The following is a 17,720-nucleotide window of genomic DNA, read 5'->3' on the forward strand; positions in this document are numbered from 1 at the left end:
TTACGTGACAAAAAAAAATTGTATTTATTTAATGTATCTCGATCGTGTCTCGAATATAATTAAACCCATTATTCAATAGTGCACTAATAACAAGACCAAAAATAATTTTTTATATGCTTAAATTTTTTCGTATGATTTAGATCAGATTTATGCGATAGTTAAATTCAGCAAAAAAAATCTTGTAATTATTTATATACAAAGCATATCATAAAAAAAACATTTCAGCAGAAACTAAAAAGTTTGTTTTTATAAGTTATAGAAATAAAGGGAACAATAGTTCAAATTTAAATAATCCTCATAATAAATATGGGCATAAACTGCAATCACATATTTTTATCAATTCATTGTGGAATTGAATGACGATGTATTCAGAAAACTCATAATTTGATTGAAATGTAAAAACATCACAAGTCTTTGCACTTTTTTTATGTTTCAATTAAATACATATATTAAATAAGATTCAAAATTTTAGTCGGAATTATAAATACCACTTGAAAAAAATTCTCATATAAATTTGGTGGAATAATGTTACCGTTATTTGAAAGCAAAAAATTGTTATTTATTATATTTGTTAATGTTCAAAATATAAAAAGCGAGTACCATAAACTTAAATAAAAGTCAAAAAAATGGTTTTTTCTTCTATCACATGCTAATATATAAAAACTCTATGTTTTTGTTTATATGCATATGTCTTTTAACCAAGTATTAATTTTTAATAACAATAAAGAAATGTCAATGAATGATCCAATTTTGACAAAAGATTACTCATAAATTGAACTATATGTTGAAAAAAATATATATATAATCTATAAGTTTGTAGATTTGATAGCAAAACAACCCATTTATTTATTATTCTGCGATAAAGAAAATATGGATTATTAAATTATAAATCGGCATTAATAGCTGAAAGAATTAATTCTAAAAATAATCATTACTCAGTTGATAAATCCGTTAAAACTCATTAAATATTTTTATTTGTAAGTAATTCTAGTCTAATATTTTCAATTTTATCATTATTAGATCATAAATGAAATAAAATTGCATCAACACCTCAAAATAAAAATTTCAAATTCTAATAATAAATTACCTTTTTTTTGGTAAAAATAGATTCATATATGTTAATTTATTAGCTGATAATTTGCCTAGATGAATTTTTAAAATCCAAAATTGCATTAGAAGTTAAATATTATGGTGATATATTATGCATTGTTTTTTTTTATTTTCGAGTGATTTTTATTTATGTTAATTATAAAGTAAGAAAACATGAAAAAATAAAAATTCTATAATAATAATATATAAGGCGACATTTTTTAGATTAACTACTATTAAGAACTGTTTAAAATTTTATTCATAAAATTAAGTAAATAAACATATTGGAAAACATTTTTTTGCAAATAAAACTATTAAAAGAATTGTAAGTTTTTCTGAAAATAAAATCAAATTGAACGATTTTCGGCTGTTTTATACTTTTGTAAAACATAGCAAAAATGTTAAAAAGATGCTGATTTACCTATTCTGGCCGTTTATAGGTTCAAAAAGGCATTATAAAACAGCTTTCATATATTAATATACATAAGCGAGTAATAATATCTCATCTTTAAAAAACCGTGAACTATAAGCTAATTTATTATCTTATGGTTTTTATAGCCTAAAAATTGATAAACTTACACGTAAACTAATGTGAAATACTACTATTAGCAACATAAAGGGGATCTCGCAAATAAAATTTGGTTTATAAATGTAAAGGCATGGCTTATGTATTCAATTTGAAGAGCAAAAGCTGCTAGGAAATTCATATAAAAAACCGTTCTCGATATTTATCATCGAATTCACCAATTAATTAAAATTACTTTTTTTAATATGTAGTGATAGGCAATTCAATGATATTTATTATGTTTTAATTTCTAAATTTACTTCCCATAAATATGCTTTATACTAAAGTAAAAAATATTTTCCGTAATATTATTTAAAATTTTGTCGTATTTTAGATATTTAAATACTATATGTAGTATTTACTGATGTCATTATAAAAAAAAATATCATTTAAATAATATAAATAGTGTTTAAGATGTCTAGATATGAGCTTTCTATAAATAAAGCCCTAAACTATAAGATATTTTTGAGATATTTTTTCTTAAATAATATGTTTTTTATTTAAACTTTTTTAAATTTTTGACTTTAGTAAATTTACTAGAAATGAATATAAATGATTAAAAGTATTGTTATATTATTTTTTTATGCGACCGCGAAAAGTCATTACAAAAAAAATAAAACATATTTTTTCTTTCAGAAAGAAGTTATAGATATTTACAGAATCGTTTATTAAGTATATACAGATAATTTGCACAAATTTATGCTATAAAACTCACAAATGAACATATAAAATATATAGATTGGCATATAAACAATGTCTTAAAAATTTTTATCTTTAGATAAAATTTCATAGCATATGTATGGTAGTGAAAATACAACAAATATTGAAAATAATTTGGATGTAGATTACGGGTACAGTTTTGATATAATTTAGAGCATTTTCTTTTTTAGCCAAATAGCACAAATGAATTTATATAATCTTATCTCATAGAAGTACCATCACAAAAATGTAGAAAACTTTTCTTTAAATAATCTAAATTGTTTTGAATTAATTTAAAATTATTTAGAGACAGGCATCATAACATTAGCATATAAAGTGGATTTTATACTTTCAACGACAAAAAATGTAAAATAAAACGATTTAAATGTTCTTATATATTATTTTAAAGGCAAAAGATGCATTTTTTAATAAAATGATGCCTAAAAAAATTATTTAATTTTCTAACCTTATCTTTTTGTATTCAAATAATCATGTCTAGATTGATTTAAATTACTCAAATTTTATTTATTTATGCCAAATTAAGTTATGAGAATCTTTTTATAATTTCGATAATTTTTATATTACATTTTCTATTTTTTAAAACGTATTTTATTTTTTTATAAACCTTTTCAATTCATTAAAAAATAAACTATGAAATTCGAGGCTAAATAAATTAGGAATATTGATTATAAAATAAATATTGTATTAAAATCTTACGTGCATAAATATATAAGTCTTTTGGCTTTTGGTTTTTCTTCCGTTAATTGGTTAAAGCGTGTTTAAATTATATTCAGTGCTTTTATATAATTAATACTTATTCTAATATTTTTCGATACTCATTTATGAGAAGTAAAGCTCGTTTTATATCATAATAACTACCACGATAAACCCACTTTTTGTAATCTTATATTTGTCTTCAGTAAAACCTAACGATTATAAAATTTTATTGTGTTGATATTCAAAATACTTTTACAGATGTTTTAAAGTTCTGTGATTCCCAATTATTTTTATTTTAGCAGTGTGTAATTGTGATTTCTAAAAAAAACTGTTTTTTTTAAATCTTAATATAAAAGAATACACGGAAATTTTTAATTCATCAATTTAGATATTTTTCATCTTTAAAAACGTTGTAAGATGCAATATAATGTGGTTAAGGGGTTTAAATTGTCGTTTTTTTAATTTACACATATGCTGACTGCAATAATAATCGTAAAATACAGTTTTATACAATATTTATCACTCAAAACTTTATAAAATATTTAAAAAAATACGTTTTTTGGTGTTTTATTTACATTTATGGTAGATAAATGAACAAAATAAATATTATTTCATTATTTCAGTAATTTGTCATATATTTGTAAATAATTAGGAATACCAAAAAATGTGTGCACTAAAATAAATTTCTGTAATATTATTTAAGGATAAAGCTTTTTAAGTCAATTCAATAAAAATTTATACTAAAATTGTATATTATATGCAATAAATATTAATCTATTTTTCTATTATACTTATTGTAGTCTAAATAACGATTCTTTAAATGGAAATTTGTTCGTCTTGTGGAATTTTAAATTTCGTCAGTTAAATTTTAATAGAAATATCGAAATATATAATATAATGAATTACAAAACAACCATAAATTTTTTTCAATATATTATTAGCCGATGTACACAGGAGAAATACCACACGAGTTCTTTGAAGAAACCATAGATTTGTCTATGTTGTGCAATAAGAATCCAGAATTTTGCAATTACCTTGTAAAAAACCCTTTAGATTATGAGAGACTTATTTTCACGAAGACATTTACAAATATTCCGTCATGTCTTTTGATACCGGCGTTGCTTACGAAGAAAGATTATAATAAGCTTGTACGGATAGAAGGGACGATAATAAAAGTAGGACCAGTATTATATAAAAATATTGCAGAAACTTTATTTTGTTTGAATTGCAAAATTGAGATAATCAAGTTAAAAAATAAGAAAGCTGTGTGTTTAGGATGTAAGGAATCGAATTTTGAAAAGAGAAGAAATCTTGATAAAATTAAGACTTATCAGAGTATTAGGATCCAAGATGTCAGGAGTGAAGGTCCATTACAAACAATAGAGGTTATTTTTGAAGATAAATCTAGATCGAAAGAAACTAAGATAATACCTGGGGATAGAGTTATTGTTACAGGCATTGTATTATTAAATCTTGTAACAGAAAATCCTCGAGTTAATGAACAACTAAAATATAATTATTGTCTTAAGGGACTAGGCATAGAAGTAGTATCGGAAGACGAGATTGAAGATACTGATAATTTTTATGATAGTTATTGTAAAAAAAGCTTGCTTGAGAAAAGAAAATACCTTTTAAAATTGTTTTGTCCGAGTATATATATGTTAAACCATATCAAATTAGGTCTTTTACTGGCTCTTCTAGGTAAATCGGACGATCATTCAAGACGAAATTCACATATCTTAATGATTGGCGATCCAGGATTAGGTAAAACGCAGCTTCTAAGATTTTGCTCTAATATAATTAGGCCTTCCCGTGTTATAAATGGTCTTTCAACGAGTGAAGTCGGACTTACTGCCTGTGCTGTTAAAGCTGATAGAGACTGGTCACTGGAGGCCGGTGCTCTTGTTGTAACCGATGGTGGTATCTGTTGTATTGACAATTTTAATGATCTAAACGTAAATGAAAAGGGTGGGTTACTTGAGGCCATGGAGCAACAAACTGTTAGTATAGCCAAAGCCGGAATGAATGTCAAGTTTAAAGCCAGGTGTTCTATAATAGCAGCCAGTGGGTACAAAACATCGCGAAAGTTTTTTTCAGGATTCGAATTAAAAAATAATGTTAATTTGTCTACTCCGCTGTTAAGCAGATTTGACTTGATTTTTGGATTATTCGAGAAGAAAAGTTTATCTTGTGATGAAAACATTGCAAATTTGATATTGTCGAATAAAATAGATAGTAATAAAAGTCACGAAATCAAAATCTTGATAAATATGCTTAGAAGAAGAGAAATTGTAGAAGGCGTGCCTGATGATGTAAAAGAATTAATTTTCAGATATTATCAGTTCAAAAAAAGTAATGATAAAGGGCATGAAGAGTTTAATACTATAAGAATGATTGAGGGTATTATACGGTTAGCCCATGCACATTCGAAAATGGTTTTAAATAGCGAAGTTACTATTGATGATGCTTTTACAGCTATATTTTTAAATGAACTTTCAGTTAGAGGTAAAAAATTGGTCAGGTTTGATGAAGAGCTTATTTTTATATCTGATGAATATTTTTTTGACATCAAGGAGCAGTATTTAAGAAAATTTGACGAATAAAATAATAACATTAAGTGCCTTTAAAGTGAATATCGTATATGTTTTTATAGCACAAATTATAGTTATTGTCATTCTTAAATGTGGCATTTTTGCTACATGTTATTTTTTTTAACTTTATTTTTATTGTCGAAAGCACGCAAACAGGTAACCTATACCATGGAAAATTCCCCGTTAGATTTAACGTAAGTCTCGCTCTACACCTTTGACGTGTTTGTTTATGTAAACTTGGGCTTGAACATCTCCTAAATAGGTTAAGTGTATTTCGCGAAGTTATAGAAAGACAGACAATTTATAGCGCAGTTTGAAAGTAAAAAAATCACAACCACCAAACATAGAAACATCACTATCCATTAATTTTATATTTATGAAGTTTTCATATCGTCAAATAAATAGTTAAAAAAAGTATCATGAAGAACCATATATCTTCTGCGACAATATCTTAAAATAAATTCAATAATAAATAATACGGCTCGACTGAAAATATTGGTGGTGCATAAATCATAGTTAAATTGACAACTAAATTTGGGAAACGCGAAAACCGCAAACGACATGGTTTTATGGGGGTATTAGGCATTCTGTATGGTTAAAAGTACCGAAGATAGTCGCTTATAGTACTTTAGGTCAAATATTATACTTATAAAACACTTCGAAGTTTTATTAAACGTTTCATTCTGCCTGAAAGTATAATATTTTCAGATAGGTGGTGTATTATATTAGAGTAGTGAACATAGTCATACGTATTTTGCAGTAAACGATAGTTGTCATTTTTTTGAGACAGTAACTGGGATACATACGAATTCGACCGAGGGAATCGGTCTGGGCTGAAAACTGATATTCTAAAGGTATATCGTAAAAAGAAAAGGATGGATCTTTTAATGGCTATAAACATGGTTATAAGAAATAATGTCGATTCTTTGGATATTTAATCAAAAATTTACGTTGAACAAAATATTGACCTGTTGTTTTTAAGTGTATTTTATAGCTAATTCAGAGTCTTTTTATTAAAAATTGCTTTTTGCTGAATTTTTTCTTTTATGTTCTAAACAAAATAACGGGGTTCGGCAAATAAAACTAATAGCGATTATGCTGTACTTTAAAAAGAACCAGCTCCCAAATAATTATTATTTACAAATTAAAACCTCATCTTATATGTCAAAGCAATATATTATTTTTTTTCTATAAATAATTTTAATCATGTTAAATTAGGTTAATATCTTTATTTACTATGACAATATATTGTGAATTTTTCTGGATTAAAAATTTAATTTTTTTTTATTTCTAAGCAAAATTATTTACTTGTAAAATTGTTAATTGGCTTTTCGTTTCCGATGTACTTTTATTCGATATTTTTTAGTTTTGAATTTCTAGTTAATCGTATTATACGGAACTTGATATCCGTGTATCATTATTGCATGTGCAACGAACACTATATCGTGATATACCACATGTTTTATATATTAGTCGTTTTATACAGAACTCGAGATTCGTGCATCCTTATTAAATATGAAACGAACACTATATCGCGATTTACTAATATACTATAAATTAGTCGTTTTCACAGAACTTGTGATTAAAGATCCTATTTGCATGTGAAACGAACACTATATCGCGATTTACTAATATACTATAGATTAGTCGTTTTATACAGAACTCGCGATTAAAGTTCTTATTTTTATATTTGCTAACTGTTGATATTTTTTACTGATAAAGTATATTATATATTCCTATTGCATGTGAAATACAATTTAACTGTTATTTTAGATTAAACTAGCATTTAGTTGTTTTTTTCTTGATAAATTATAGTTATCTGAATCAGCTCATCTAGCAACTTAAAATGAAATTTTAGATCTAAAAATTAAGTTCACGAATGTTAAAAACGGTACAATCTTTTAATATATATTAAAGTTGTTTGTATCCCTTATTTTTTTTCAATAATAGATTTTTAAAGTATAGACGATTAAAAATTGCAAATTTAACCTTGATTTAAGTGCAAGAATTATAAATTATGTAAAATAAAAGGTTTTTATCAAATCATTATATATGAATGACCAGAAAAATATGTATTTTGGTGTTTGAATTATCAATTATATGTAACCTTTCTTTCCTAAGTAAGTATGCTGGTTAGGTTTTCAAAATAATATTAATTAATTCAATTCTTTTTTATAAGAAAATAAGTTCATTTTTCCTCTCCATCGAATAAAAAACGTTTTTCTTTGTATTTATGATTTCATTTTTTTCAATAAAATATTGTGATTACTCTGTATAAACAGATTTGATTGTAATTTTCACATTGAAGCTGTGTGCCAACAAGTATCTTTCACATAAAAATATTGAAACAAATACTTATGCGATATTATTTTATGATTGTGTATATTTTTATTTTTTTGTTCTATTCCAAGGCTGTGAATTAGAAAAAAAAAGAAGCTTATAAATTTAATTTTCCAGTGTTTTTTTTTTGTATTTAAGTTTAAATGAATTTATTCGATGAAAAAAGTATCTTACGCCAAAATAAAACAATTTTATTTTTGCAAAATTAAAGATATAAATGAGCAGAGCTTGCTATATTAATATATTAAAAAATATGATATTAGTTGAAAAACAGTCTAGAATATGTAAGACAAAACAATAAAATCATAAATAAATATTACTTTTATTTTTCTCTTTTGAATTTCGATGTTTGACGTTTTCAGAACAATGATAGGATCCAAAATAAAAAACAGATGAAGTTGCTTATTTTTTTATATAATCTGTAGAATTTGGTTTTATAATTTACAAATTAGAAAAATTACATTGTGATAGATAAGATACTTTACCCTGTGGAAAAAAATTGTACAGCACAAAACATGCATCTTTCGTAAAGTCATAAAATGTGAAGTTGTGGTCGAGAAGTACTAATAGTCGTATATTAAGGTGTTAGGAATTATAATATGTGCAAAGTAGTACCCAAAACAATAGGATTGAGGAATGCTCTGTATTTAGAAATCTTAAAGAAGAAGGTGTAGTGAAGAAAATTGTAAAGGTGATGGGGCTGAACCATTATCAATAAAGTCGCGTCTAGATAAAAATATTGTGTTTAGCTTGAAAAGAATTTATGTAGCTAGAAATCAAATTAATACATAAATAGAATACATTAACTTAGTAATGTATTTCATAGTGTGAGACTTAAAAGCGTATTTCAATATTATATATGCAAATTTAATGTCATAAAAAATATATGATTTTCTAAAAATAATGTGTGTTAAGTTTTTATAACCACTACACTTCTATTCAACGGTATGCAATTATTATCCATAATAAAATTCGGAAGCTTTTTTTTGACATATTATAACTTTATCATGACATATTTTTAGAAATTATTGTAGAAAGAAATTGTATTATATTTTGCCTACCTTTAAATATTTAAAAATAATAGTTTCATGTCTTTTCTCTGAAAAAAATAGATATTAAAACATAATTTTTTTCCTGTTATTTAATTTTATTATGATATTAAACTATAAATTAAACATAATGTAAATTTAATCATTCTTGTTATTGAATATTAAATAAATTCCGATGTTTATTGCTGTATTTTAATGTATTATCATTTATTCCATTAAACAAGCCTGTATTGAATTAATTCTTTATCCTTTTTGACATAAATGTGCAAATATTTTCAACAAGGCAATTGATGTCCAATAAAATTTAATTTTAAAAATTTCCATTCAAATTAAGTAAATTAACAGCCCTTGATGATTCACAGAGAAATCAAACTTGAAGGCTATGATTCTTCTAAGAAATACAATTGTCCCGACTTCAATAAATTAAATAATGTTCAGTTAAGAAAACTTGGTTTAAAGGGAAAATATAATCGGATCTCAGGTGAAAAATCAAAATCGCATCCTTTTGTACTTAATGACCATATTTTTATAGATAAGACTAACCACATTAATAACCAAATAATGATGACAGACTCGATCCAGCGTTTGGATACATGTTGGCGCGAAGTTATCCATGTAAAATTTAACGATTCTATAAATATAGACTTTGTTCCAGGGGACTCATTAGGACTTCTTTGCCCAAACAGTTCAATATATGTTAGCAAAATTCTCGAAATACTCGATATAAAAGAGACAAACACAATTTATAAAATCATAAGAACAGGAACCAAAAGTGACATGAATGATTTTCTGTTTGAAGGAACTTTTCACGATTTTTTTACATACATTTTTGATTTTAGAAGCATTCCGAAGAAATCGTTTTTACATTCACTTTCAAAGTATGCAAAGGATTCAAGAAAGGAAAAGCTCGAGTATCTTTGTTCTAAAGATGGAAGCAAGGATTATTTTAAGCTATACACTCGTTGGTATAGTATACTCGATATCATATTGACGTTCGGATGCAAGCCAACTCTTGAATTACTGGTAGAACATTGTGAAATAATAAAGATGCGATATTTTAGTTTGATCAACAAAATAGGCAATCCGTGTGAAATTCTGTTCGGTTTAATGAATTATAAATACCTAAAAAATGATAATAATGACTTAAATCAAACTGGAGACCATCAAAGTTCGAATAAAGAACTTTCAAATGCACTAAAAAATACATTAGGTGCAAAAGAAGCGTTTTCTCAAGCGCCCGAATTTAAATTATGCTCGACAGTGGCCAAAAAGGAACCACAATCCAGTCATGAAAATAACGAAATTATTTCAGGCAGTGAAGAATTTTTATATGGACAATGTTCTGAATATTTCAATGATATACAAAAAATGAAATTGCAAAATGTTAACTTGAAAACATGCACCAGAGAAAATAAATTAATGAGAATGAAGAAATCTAAAAAATATTTTTTAATATCTACGGGAACTGGAATAGCCCCCTTTATTTCTTTTATTAGAAACTTAGAGGCGAAATCTGAAGCGTGGCTTCTTTATGGGTGTAGAACAAAGAAAGACGATTTATCGTATTTTATAGAAGAGCATCATTTTAGAAATTTGAGGAAGGATGTTGTTTTTTCAAGCGATAAAATTAGAGTTACTAATTTTATAAATCAAAATTTGAAAGATATCGGATTGTGGGTTAAATCTGATTGCCTTGTTTATGTCTGTGGTAATCTAAACATGCAAAAAGATGTCTCTAGAATTTTCGCTTTGAATTTTAAATATTTGATAGACGAGAAAAGAATTTTTATGGATAACTGGTCGTAAATAAAAAAAAGAACTTTAATCTGTTCATTATTAAATATAAGTTTTATTTGAACATATATAAATACTGATAAATTAATTAACACAAAAATAAATAAAATATGTTTCTTAAATACATTTAGGCCTCGAAAGTAGAGATTTATAGAGATAAGTTTTGAATAGAGGATTCGAAATGTGTATAAGGCCATATAAATGCAGACCAATATTTTAATTCAGCAAATATAAATAGACAAAAACCAAATTAATCCAAAAATAAATGACCAGATCAATGTTAAAATGGTAAATAAATTGTTACTGATTGTGTTAATTGCTTTTTTTGCTTTAAAGGTTTAGAAAATTCACCCAATATCTTATGTGTAAGTTATCACTATTAAAATAGAAAAAAAATGAATTGAAAATTTTATATTTAAAAAATTTGTTGGATGGGTCTGCATGTATTACAACTAAAATAGTTTAGGTTTCAAATTGCAAAGAATCATGAAAATTTTATAGAATTTGAAATTAAAATCTCTTTTTTTTATAAAAATGTTTAATATGTGCGATATTGGAATCTGGATTACTTTTTTGTCTACGAAATGTCTTTTTAATACCTAAAAAATTCAATAAGTGATCAATTAATTTTAAGCCTACACAATACAGTATTATATTATGATCACCAAGCAAATATGATTTTTTTAATATAAATTTTTCGGCTTTATTTTGTAAAATGGCCCAATGAGTACTACTATTCTTTGCTATTGAACAAAAAATCGCATTATATAACTATTATTTGTCAGAATAAATACGGAATTTAAACACATGTGCATTAATTGAATTGATGATATTATTTATTGCTAAATTTCAGTAAAATATCTTTAAAATATTATGTTTCATTTATGTTTTTACTTATTTAAATTCTAAATTTATATAAGACAGAGCTTTTAGTCAAGTTACTGCTTCTTTAAATTTTTTAATGCTATGGATAAGGTTCTTTTATAGAATATTCGATAAGCTAATCGTATTTAACCATCATAACAACTTTAAAACCAAATGAAATAAGATATTCGTTATAAAAACCTAAAAAAATATATATATTATAACTTTTATCCTTCAATTATAGCCAATGGGCCATGTAAAATATAAAAGAATTAAAGTTGTGGGATTAATTCTATCTTTTATTAACCAAAAAATTAAACATGTTTGATTAGTTTTAAATAATCTTGAATCATATTTATAGTTTTGTACATCACCAAGAAGAAATAGCATTTTTTGTTTTACTTATTCAAAGTTTCACGGCTATCTTACATGCGCGATTATCTAGAAATGATATATATAAAATTTCAAACTTGTTCAAAGTATATTTTATACTTTATTCTATTCGTTTGGCTTTAGTAATATAGCTGTTTGTCAAATATGGGAACTATCGAATGTATCATTGTGGAATTGGCTATAATAGTTTTATTGGGAATGTATCGTAGCTTAAATTCCAATATTCTAATAGGTAAAAAAAGATAAATAGATAGAATAATAATCATATTTAAATGATTTAGATTGTGGAATTTAAAATTTTTTGCAATTGTTACGTGAGTAGAACATGGAAATGCCTATTGGGATGTTATCATTCAAAAATAGACAAATAAAAAATATTATTATCTATTCTATGTTAATTATGGTTTGATCATTATAAAAAAATGTGCATATAAAATTTGAAGTGAATTTACTTGTTTTTTATTTATTAACACATATATATCTTATTTTTATGAAGTTTGCATGTAACCTTCGAAAATTTTGCTTATCTGAGGCTCCCCTATGTTGCCCTTCACATTTCCTGCTACCAGTTTGATCTCTATAGATTAGGCCTGTTTTACCAGGAGGTAGTCGATATGGAGGGGAATGTGATTCTATCTACTTTCTATCGCTGGTTGATTTTGCTACCACCACTCTACATCTACCCCATATACTTGTTGAACTGAGCAGGATTTATTCAATGTTACGAAAATTTTCGGCATCTTACACGTCAACCTCCCAATTTATTCTCGGCTAATCTGTCTTTTTATAGTTTTGACAGAACGCACCCTTTCGGGTATTTCTCATTTTATGAAATTTAATTTGAATTACGGAGGGCGTTGGGATTGAAACACCCGCCATTTATTAAAGCTTTTTTAAGCTAACTGCCTTACCGCACCCTTTATTATAATTTAAAAATAATTTTTCATGATATCAATGCTGTTTTTTTATAAATTATGTTTTTGGTAAATTAAACTACCAGTATTGTATTAAATAAAAAAAATAGTATAGTTATAATGTATCTGATTATAGATCAGAACTTCACATTTTGAATATTCCTGTGAATTATACGGTGATTTGCCACTTATGAAATAATTTGATTTAATAAAAATGCGTTATAATCTGGTTTTTAGTGAATTTTAAATGATCTCGTTATGTCTACTCATTTAAAATAACAGTAAAACTGCATTATATATGTTAGAAGATCACGTAAAAAAATAGTGCCATTTTGACGGCTCTAAAATATACGGTATTTAATTTTTAAAGTCTAATTTATACAATAGATGAATACTTTAACGTATTCAATGCATAAAAGAAGTGCATAAGACTTTTTTTGTGTTTGATATTTGTGCATTTTAAAAGTTGGCATTATATATATTATGCGTAAAATCAACACATTTTTACTGCCTTTTTGTGGATTTTTTAGTAGATTAAATATAATTTTAAATTGAAATTCATTTGAAAATAAAATTTCATTATTTTTTTAGACAAGTATAATATCTTATTGACATTTTAAAATTTTTCTCTATTTAAAATATTATTATCTTTAGGCAATAAATAAATTATAGAATGAAAACCCTGGGTTTTTATTTTAAAATGCTACGGGTTAAAATTCACAATTTTTAAGAAAAAAATTATTTTGGGTCTAATTGAAATAAAGAAATACCTAAAATCGATCTTTCGTAAATAACTGTTATTTCATATAATAAACTTCTCTTTTATTTACATTATATTTTGATAATTTTAAATATAAAAATTAATTCTAGCACATTATAATAGTCATTGACATTTTATGATGAATTTGGCATGCATATCACACAACAAAATCGTATTTTATCATTCATACACTCCCCTTACTATTTTCATCAGGGACCATATAGATAAACCATTAAAAAAAACACGACGCCGAAAAATTATACAAATGAAATATTGCTGTAAAATATTCTATAAGCTTAGAATATTGAAATTCTGATTATCTTCGACTTATTTTTTTCAATATTAATCGAGTTATAATCATCAAAAATCTATAGTGCATGTCTATAGAGTATCTAAGTTTTTAAAAATAGGAACATATCAGGCTTATAAATATATTATATTTGTTCAATTTTTAATGTGTACTTTTTGCTTTTGATTAATAAATTCGACTTTTAGCACAAAATATATTACATATTAACACATTTGATCCTGTTGAATATGATTTTTTGAAATTGGAATAAGGCCGAAAAAAATTATTCGAATTTTAGCACAAAATATACTACATATTAACATATTTGATCCTGTTGAATATGATTTTCTGAAATTTGAATAAGGCCGAAAAAAATTATTCGAATTTTAGCACAAAATATACTACATATTAACACATTTGATCCTGTTGAATATGATTTTCTGAAATTGGAATAAGGCCGAAAAAAATTATTCGAATTTTAGCACAAAATATACTACATATGTACTTTTTATAACCAGTTAAATATGATTTTTGAAATAACAATGAAGTCAAAGAAATCCCTTTTAGAAAAAATAACCTTAGATAAATTTAAAAAAACTATTGGTTTTCAAAAGAAAGAAAGCTTAGGCTTTGGGTTCAATTCTATAAAAATAATTATTTTTTTTTCATTAAAATAATACCATGCATCATAATATAGAATGATGTAGTCGAAAATATTATAAATCGCATGTTAAGAGGTTTGTAATACATATGGAAGCGGTTACATATATACAAATAATTGATTTGATAAAGATAATGGAATTAATGTGTCTCAAAAGAATAAAACACACAAGTATTGGTTTTAATTCAATGGAATTTCAATATTTTGTAATTTTCTGCGTTATAGAGCATTATTTTTTTTCTTGATTTAAAAGGGATAAAATGTACCGCATTAAAGTAATGGATAAACTTTTATTTTAATTTATTGATATTTGAAGTTTTTTGGTTTAGTCTGAATTCGTAATTTATAATCTAATTTTATTATAATTAAAAATATATTGCGGTATTCGCAAACGAATTTAAGTAAAAACCTTGTTAAATAGAAATGATTCATACAGTTTTTCATTTTCAATTTAATAGTCCGTGGATGCCATGCCTTCAACCCGATTTACATATCCTCCTCGCCCCTTGCTTGGAAGATAAGGCTCTAGTGCTAAGTGATCATTCCCTATGATTCCATCTATATGCATTGATAGAAAGTTGCTTTTGTTGCTTACCTCGCTAAAAACAAGCTTATAAAGCGAAAAAATATATATTTTTCTAAATATCATTAAATTAAAACAATGCGTATTTTAAAGGTTTATTTTATGAAACGAACTTTATCTTATCAAGTTTTTATTTATTATAAAATCGTCTTATCATTTTATTATTATTTTACGTTCTTGTTCGATTATAATTACATTTTTAGAAAATTTGATATATTTTAAAATTTGTAAAGTACATGTCCTCCATAACCAGAACTCGATATGATTATCGGATCATCAACATTTATTATCGGGGTTGATTCCAAGGTCTCTGGTAGACGTATTCGACTGTTTGTTATATCTTCCATCTCTATTTTAGCTAATTTGTAGACACACAATAAAATAAAGCACAATATCATGCTGATTATCATATCAAATCTACTTTATATTAAATATGTTTTAACATTGTCCAATCGTTTTTAAAAGTCTAGATTTTTATTTATTTATGGGTTAATTTGATTTTTAGGTTTCTATAGTTGTTCAAGCAAACTTTAGTTTACACCATAGAACATATTGGGCTATTACTTCTTTCCACCTTTACAATCTTTCTCGACTTTTCTTCTTCTCTAAATACTTATTAGCTCGAATGTCTTTCTCAATTTTATTGTTTAGGCGCATGCAACCGCTTCAGTTGGCATTTTTAAAATTCAAATATTATTATTTATCAAGTAAAGTATTCCCGTTTTTATAAAAAAAATTAGAAACTTGGGTAATCGAGAGAAATATTGATCTGATATTATTTTTCGTAAATCTATGTATAAAAAAAAAGATTTACGGTATTGACTACGCCAACCGTGGCCCCCGCATCTGGGAAACATCACTATAACATTATATGGCTTTATTCTCTTGCACTGCTTCCAGTAATAGATATAAATTATTCCAAAACCACAATCAAGTGTATGTTTAAAGCCTGGAGCTTACTTTTACAATAGGCCGGCCTACCAATGTTTGTTTTATTCCTTGCTTCTAATATTCATTAATTACTTTATGTAATTTAAAAATGTACTTGTGTCAAGAGAATTCAAAATTAATCATTCTTAATTAGAGTTTAAGTTCAAATATTCACACCACACAACTATCGCCACTAGAACCTTAGTATAACATAATTTACATAAAATTAATATTAAGAAACTTGACCAGACTTATATATTATCGTCTTAAATTGTTATTTTCATCTCTATATTTTATAGTTTGTTTTGTTTTTCACTCCTTAATTTATACCCCCAAAATAAATATAAATTTCAATATTATTATATTCTAGATTATAATAAACTATTCACATAAATCACTTGGAAAATAATTGAAAAATACATTTTATCATTACATCTAGCATACTTTATGTGTATTTTTTTAAAAATATTATAAATAGCTCGAAATATTATTCCTAAATCCTAGGCTTGGAACTAGTAAGATAAGATGAAAAAACTAACACAACTTTTAATTAAATAGAATCATATAAATGTTTATGAAGCCACAAAGAATGTTTATAAGATTCCATCGAAGTCAAATAAACTTAGGTGTGCAAATTTAAAATAATTTATAAATTTTAGGAATATGCAAAATCATTTTTTATTTTTTATGTAATTTTTTTTAGATGGTATCGGTCAAGCCTATTTTTATTAGTTAATTTTTGCATTTATACTGATATTTTATGGTTAGAAAATCCATTTATTTGGGTGGTAGTATACTTTTTATTGATAGAAAATCTATATTTTTATAAGGCAGCTGTTCGCGAATCAATATAACAATTTCAATGATAAAATCTCAATGAAAGGGTTAGATTGGGTAGCATAAGTAATTATTGGTTAAATGGTATCTTATTTTTTTTATTGGTTATTTAAGTGTTTGGGTGCATAAATCATGTTTAATACTTTACTCAAATGTTTTGATATAAAAAATAAAATCAACTGCGTTCAGTATATCTTTTTTATAATGATTTATAGTAATGCTTTAAACATAGAAAACCAAAATAATAACTCAGTAAAGTACATCAGTTTTTTTTATATTTCGCACATATGCTTTTTTAATGATTTATAATAATGCTTTGAATATAGAAAACTGAAATAATAGCTGCTGTAAATACTTCTGTTTTATAATATTTTACCATATTCTTTTTTATTGATTTATAATAATGCTTTAAATATAGAAAACTGAAATAATAACTGCTGTAAAGTACTTCTGTTTTTTAATATTTAATCACATGGTTTTATATGATAAAAAAATAAGATTCAACTTCAGTAAATTCACTCGTATGCTAAATGGATAAAAACTGTATAAATTTTTTTTTCTAATATTGTTAATAAATAATATTCTATTCTAGTATGTATGTATGTATGATTGAAAAAAATAAATCTGCAAGGCGATTTAAAATAT

This window comes from Rhyacophila brunnea, unplaced genomic scaffold (assembly GCF_057557595.1).
Source record: "Rhyacophila brunnea isolate RB1 unplaced genomic scaffold, BYU_Rbru_1.0 scaffold_84, whole genome shotgun sequence".
Lineage (NCBI taxonomy): Eukaryota > Metazoa > Arthropoda > Insecta > Trichoptera > Rhyacophilidae > Rhyacophila > Rhyacophila brunnea.